General features: G+C 29.8%; 1 long non-coding RNA gene across 1 annotated transcript; it reads left to right on the top strand.

Annotated features, from left to right (window-relative positions):
- Positions 1-4,969: 4,969 nt before the first annotated feature.
- On the top strand, positions 4,970-5,857 carry LOC116403857. Its single transcript, XR_004216763.1, has 2 exons — positions 4,970-5,453; positions 5,543-5,857. It is a non-coding gene; the product is annotated as an uncharacterized LOC116403857 (long non-coding RNA).
- The last annotated feature ends 1,391 nt before the right edge of the window (positions 5,858-7,248 follow it).

Genomic DNA, 7,248 nt, shown 5'->3' with positions numbered 1-7,248 from the left:
ACAAAGTACAATTAGAGTAGTATGTATAGAATTAATTTTGAAAAGTAAAATAATTAGAGAATGAGGCCTAATTTCTTTTGTTTTAGAAATTGACCAAGAATATATGAAAATCATGACTATAAGAAGAAATTTTAAAATAATAATAAAAAAAAGAAATACCTAAATTTATTTAGGAGGGGAGAAAGAGTGGATCCCATTGCTAAACACAAAATGTAAGAGAAGGTGGTTGTGAATCTGATGATCACATTATGAGGGTTGTCCTAAGAGAAACTAATGTCACCTATTTTACATCCAATGTTATAAGGTGGACGTGTACTCTTTTGGATTTAGTATCTTGGTTACATAGTGTACTCTCATTGTGTAGATGAGACTTTTTTTTTCATGTTCAAGTCGATATCTTAATTTTACGAAAATATAGAAAATTTGTGCATTTTTAAAAAAGTTATAGAAAAATCTTGAGATTAATAAAGGAAACATTCTCCACTTTTTAAACAAATTAAAACATTTATATATCACTTATATTATATTCACATTAATAATATTTTGTATGTTTTATGAGCTTTTTATAATATAATAAAATGTCAAGTCACTGTGTTAACGTTCAACCTATGAATATGTGAAAATATAGATGGAAATGTTTGTGATTTAGATGGAGGGGTGTTAAAATGATTAATTCTTGTATCTCCATATCTGCTTCTTCTTTTTTTCTTTCATTTCTTTTTCTTATGTTGTTTGATGTATTTAAGTAAGGGTCTTTTAATTAAAATGATCTAAATTACTATATGATATTACATGAAAGGCCCAAATTTTTAATAAATTTCACATATGTCCTAAATGCGTTTGTATTTTACACAAATGTATGATCCAAATTACTTTAATACCTATTTCTATTATTTAATTGATTTATAACAAAAATCTAATGGAAAATTTTGTGGGTTACAGTTTTGGAAAGAAGTGGAAAATGTTTAATATTTTCCTTCTACGAAAACTATAGTCTACTTCTTCCATTATACTCCTAGAAGTCAACGTGGGTTACCGTTTGTACTAAGAAATTTGAGAGATTTTGGCGGTGAAGAAGAAAACTTTCGACGGGCGACAAATACATAACTTTTTCTACATAATCTGGGTAAAAATTTGAGGTTAGTATTGTATATATTCAATATTACTTATGAAACATTAGATATATTTCAGATATTCGATAAAGTAGGGAAACAAACGAAAATGTAGTTTTGAATGTGACACATTCTAGGGTTTATTGAGATTTCGACAGTGAAGAAGAAAACTTTAGATGACCGAAAAATACAAAATTTTTCCGACAGAATCTGGGTAGAAATTTTGAGGTTAGTACTGTATATATTCAAAACATATGAAACATTAGGTATATTTAGATATTCGATTAAGTAGGCAAGCAATCAAAAATGTAGTTTTGAATGTGATACATTCTAGAGTTTATTGAGATTCCAAGTTAAAAAAATTCTTGCATTTTGATACATTTTAGGGCATAACGAAAAGGTACTCTCCTTTTATTTAACTTACATTGTGATTTAAATATGTAACAAAAACTTACTCTATGTTGATTTACCATGAAATGTGGTTTACATATGTTAAATGGTAGTCATTTTTGTGAAACTTTCTTTAAATGCAGTGCAGAAAATAGTTAGAAGAAATGAAAGATGTCTTGGGTCGAGATGTAGGAAGATTATATCAAACGAACATGATCTAATCATTATTGATGATGCAAAGGTATATCTAATATTAACTGTTGTAAGATGTTATTGTATTGATGTTTCATATGTATATTACTTGTACAATAGGTATATATATAATATTTTATATTGTATTCGTGTATATCATAAGATGAAAAGAGAACCAGTTCTGAAGAGGCTTATGAAGAAGAGTCAATGTAATACAAACCTATACGATCATTGTTCCGAGGTGAGAGTGACTATGATATAATAGGACCAAATGACACTCAAATATTTCTCTACGATGAGAACTTAGCTATGAAAAGAAACATAATGCTGAAAACACCTGGTCAGAAAATGCATGCACAAACAAAATAGGTCACTTAATCTGTAGATATATAAACATTGTAGTATATATGTTATAAATCCATATAATATGGTTATGATACGAGGTATATTTATTAGTGTATTATATGATTGGTATATGACCGTATATTAGAAATCAGAAGGATCAAAAATAACTGAAAGCAGGTTGTGAAAAATGTTTTGAATCAAATGAGTTATATTTTATTAGCAGCAATATTATTTTAATTATTAGGTTTCAGTAATTATAGATATAATTAAAATGTATATTTGACGGGATAATATACCAATAATTAAAAGGAAGTTGCATACAGAAATGAAAAAGGGAAAAAGAAAAGTAAATGAACTTCAGATGAAGAAGAAAATGTTATTTGTTGAAGAAAAAGTCAAAGAAGTAAATACAGCAAAGAAAACAAGACTGCAGAAAGGGTTGAAAAGAAGTGTAGAGAAGCTTGAAAAAATATAACAAGAAAAAGATATGTTGTATATATATACTTAAATATGTCGTTGATACATACACTGACCTATACTTTGAATTACTATAGGTTGCAAATGATGATTTGAGCGAGGTATTTCTGGTCATATATCATATATACTGTAAATTAGGATTTTAAGATGTTATAGATAATAAGCCAACAATAATAAAATGTCTTATTACGAATGTTTGATTAATTCGAAAAAGAAATAAATGGTCGAGATTACAGAAACTTAGTATATATGTACGTTTAGATACGATTACAAACATAAAAAGAAAACTGAATAGGGAACAATTAGACATGTTTAAGAGTTCTCCATTTGATTCTTTCCTTGATTTAAAAATAATCAAATTCTAAGGTCAATTGTTGTATCATATTATAATATGACAATGTACCTTGACAAAAGAAGATGAACTTTGGTTCAACTTTGAAGGTCATATAGCTAAGTTTGGTATAAGAGAATATGAAGCAATAACCAGACTGAATTGTGGACCATTGCCACAAGTTAATATGGACAAACTAAAGGGAAAAGTTTTTAAAAATTACATAAAAAAAAATGAAGATAGTATACCAAGGTCAAGGTTGGAATACACTATGACTAAAAAAAAAAAGTAAAAAATAAAGACAAAGTGAACATGACAAAAGTATACTTCCTAGAAAATTTTCTACTAGGAAAACAATTAACTACCCGTGTAGATATTGAATGCATCAAATTGGTTGATGATGAAACTCAATTTGACGCTTACCCATGGGATAGAATAGGGCATCACGTTATGATAGATTCAATAAAAAAAAAAAAAAAAAGTCCATAGAAAACCCTTCAGCCCTATCAATTGGAATTGCTGGATTTGCTTATTCACTTTTGGTTTAGGCATATGAATGTATATTATTATTGATTGGACCTTCCATGTTTTGTTCTAAAAGAGTTGATGATAAAAAGTTATGCATGCTAAACTGGATTGTGGACAGTCATCTACAGTGGAAAGATTTGGTTGAAAGGGTATTTGACAATGATCTTAAGACTATGTAAATTGTTATTGATTTAAATTAACTATGTATACATCCAATATACATCCAATAGACTTATTTCTAATACGTTTTAAATTTATACAATAGTTTGTATTCAAGGGTTTGTTCCCTGATGAAGATTTCATGGAAGAAAGTATGTTCCATGGTACTAAAACAAGACATTTCAAAAAAGGAAAATGCTCTAAAGAATATGAGGGTATTAACTCTCAGATTCCTAGTATTTTCTAAAATTTCAGAAAATGATGGTCGCAAACAATGAAAAATTAACAATAAGCTAGACAAACTGGTTGGAGAGTTTGAATGATTAAAAAAATTCTGACTAATAAGAGTAGTTCAACTGTTGAAGAAAAAAATATGAAAGATAGGGATGTGGACCGTGATGAAGGGAACGGTAAAAAAGATATTGGATTGGACAACGGAGAAGATGATGATATGGAAAATATTAATAAGGATGAAGAAGAGGAATAAAATAAAATAAAAATAATGACAATGAAGCTGTAATGGTATGCTGTTATCATTAGTATATGTAAAGTTATTTTTTTCAAATACGTATATATATGTGTATATATACACTATTGCGTATATATTCATGATTAACATGATGAATAAAATGAGTGCGTGGATGACATGATCTACAACACAGCTCTACTCATAGAAGTAGAACAAATAGAAAAAGAAACCCTAAAAATGAACGTAAGTAATTTTGTCACATCGAATATGTACTAGTTATTTATGAATTAAAACATAGTAAAAAAGCATTGAATTTATGTTTAAAATGTTTGATGCACACAAAGAAAGTGGGGAAAATAGGTGAGCTCAGAAAAATAATACAATTAAGGTATATATAAGATAAATGTTTTAAATATATAACATAATATATTTTATATATCATGATAAGATTGACTGATATGTTATCATTAGTACATGAGAATATAAGATTGACTGATATGTTATCATTAGTACATGAGAAGCTTAAGGAGACGAAATCAACTATAAAAAATATTGAGGTCACCATTCACAATGAAATTTGGATCCGCATAGCCAAAAAAGGAAAAGTTAGAACTCAATAGTCAAGGGTTCGAAGGACCAAGTTTCAGATTGTTTTCACGAGCACTTTAGAAATTTGAAGTTGAATAGGATAAATTTAATGTAACGCCCGAAATCGTAAGATATTAAAAAAAGTTTTAGAATTTTGGGTTGTTAGTGAAAGTTTTCTTTTATTTAATGTTGGGTGTATGTTATTGGATTTCGTTGAAGATTGAAAACTTTTTTTCAGAAAGAAAAGAAGTTAAGGGGAAAAAGAATTGGAAATACAATAATAATAATATATTATAATTATTATTATATTTATAATTATTGATTATTAAAAACAAATAAAAGAAAAGAAAATATTTTCTCTCTCCCTTCCCTCACGCGTGCCCATCCCCTTTTTTTTTTTTCTTTTCTTTTCTTTTTCTCTTCCTCTTCACCGTGCCCCACCTCCAGCCGTGTTCTTCAACTGCCGCCGCTCCTTTCCTCTCTTCTTCTCCGTTCACCTGAAGCCGAACCCATCCACCGCAACCGTCGTGCCTCCGTTTGAAATCAAGCCATCGTCCCGCTCGCCTCCGCACCGGTCTTCGCTGTGGAACCAGCCGCCATGTGGTTCTGCCTTCCAGTCGTCCGTTCTGCGTGACTCCTCGGTGCATAACCTCTTCGTTCGAGTCGTCCACCTTTCTTTACGCCAATTTGTCCCCGTTCTGCCAAGCGTCGCCGCGTCCGTTCGTCTACCGATTGTGAGGCAGCGTGCACTCCTTCTCCCAATCGCGCGAGTTCCCTGCCTATCGTGCGTAACTTTTCTTCGATCGCCGCTCCTACTTTACTGTGAATCGTTGGGTGGAAGATTTGGGTACGAGGTGAGGTGGTGAGTGACAATTCACTTTTCGGTGAGTTGAATAGATGATGCTATAAAAAAAACCCAAAGATGTTAACATTTTTTTTTTTTATGTTTAGGAGTTGGTTGTTGGAATTAGTTCAACCAAGGATTTTTGCACAAAAACGAGGTAAGGGACTTTCTACTAACTCACCTAAAGTTTTGAGTTGTGTTGGACTGTATGGTTATGCCGGAACTTAGTAGGGAAGATGGTTATGATATACACATTTGGATGCAAACTTAATGTTTAGTGTATATTGTGTTTAACTGCAAATATATATATATATATATGTATGGGTTGATGTGGATTGCTGAATGTAAACTGGAATTATGCATATACATAAATTGACCTAGATTTGATTGTTGAATATATATGGAGATTGTTTGGGATTAAATATGCAGGTGTGGATACACATGATGATATTAGTAGACTGTGTTGTATAAAATTTTGGACGTTAACAATTTATTTTCTCCTAACGGGACCTATTTTCTTATACTCACTCCTTTATGTTTAATTTTTCGGGCAAAGGTAATAAGGGTGGGAAACCGGCGAGGGGCAGGAAGGAAGTGTGATTGCTATGGGGAAGATGTTATTTTGCTTCCGCTTTATGTTTTTATGTTTTTGATGTCTAAAACACTGTGTTGAAACTTAGCTTACGAACTATTTTTTTTGTAAACAGTATTTTTTTTAAGTTTTGAATATTTGAAACCAGGCCTGACTTAAATTGTTTTTCCTCGATTATATGTTTTTCAAATGCCTTACATTTCATTTTGTATCAACCAAGGTCTTTTGTCAAAAGTTAATGACCTCGACTTAGGTAGAAAAGTTGGGTCGTTACATTTAATGTTGAAGGTTATGTGTTGAAGTAAAACTTTAATTTGTTGATTAATTATAATGTATTTTAGGTTATGATTATTTGTTATGTTGCTAGTATTATGGAAATCCTGAAACATTATATGCATATATTTTGTTTATGGGATTTTATGAGAAATTGGTTGAATGGAGATAAAATGTTCACTATACTTCTTATAAGTATATTTGGAATAAGGTGTACATTACAGACATAAGTATTCTTTTATCAGTAATGTTTTGTTTCATGAGTTCCATTTTCAGTGATGATGTGTGTTTTTCAGAACTAAAGGTTTATGATAAGTAATATATGATGTTGGTAAAATAAATTAAATTTGATGATCTTATAGGAATGTTATTTATATTAACAGGAACATGGAGGATATATTATCTAGTATTTGTATGAGAAATTGTATGAATAGAGAGAACATATTAAATTATATTTTTGCAGTATATTTGTAATAATATGAGATATATTAAAGATGTAAATTTCTTACACTAGCATGAAACACAAACATTAATGATCATAGACAATGTTGTGATTTAGAAGTAATATTGTATTAAGAAACTAATAGTTTATGATAACTTGTTTATATGAACATGGATGAGGCAACTTTATGATGAATATATTGAGATACTTTTATGATATATATGTAATATATGTCGTTAGTAAAATGATGAAATTATAGTAGTACACAGATGAAAATTAATAGAAACATTTGGAAATAATTTAATTCAATTCAAAACTGATTTAAGAATACACCAAATTCAATTTTGAAACAACATTAAAAAATTATAATATTAAAATCAATGATAAGTTAGTTAGGTAAGGAGAACTTGCATCGCTTTTGGTTATGTCCAAAACGTCTACGATGACCACATTTAACGCGTCTCTTGAACTCAATTTTAGAAGAAATTCTAGCCTTCTTTCGTCTA

The sequence above is a fragment of the Cucumis sativus genome, chromosome 5 (assembly GCF_000004075.3).
Source record: "Cucumis sativus cultivar 9930 chromosome 5, Cucumber_9930_V3, whole genome shotgun sequence".
In the NCBI taxonomy this organism is placed as follows: domain Eukaryota; kingdom Viridiplantae; phylum Streptophyta; class Magnoliopsida; order Cucurbitales; family Cucurbitaceae; genus Cucumis; species Cucumis sativus.
The sequence above is the reverse complement of the archived record's forward strand: the minus strand, read 5'-3'. Positions and strand labels throughout refer to the sequence as shown.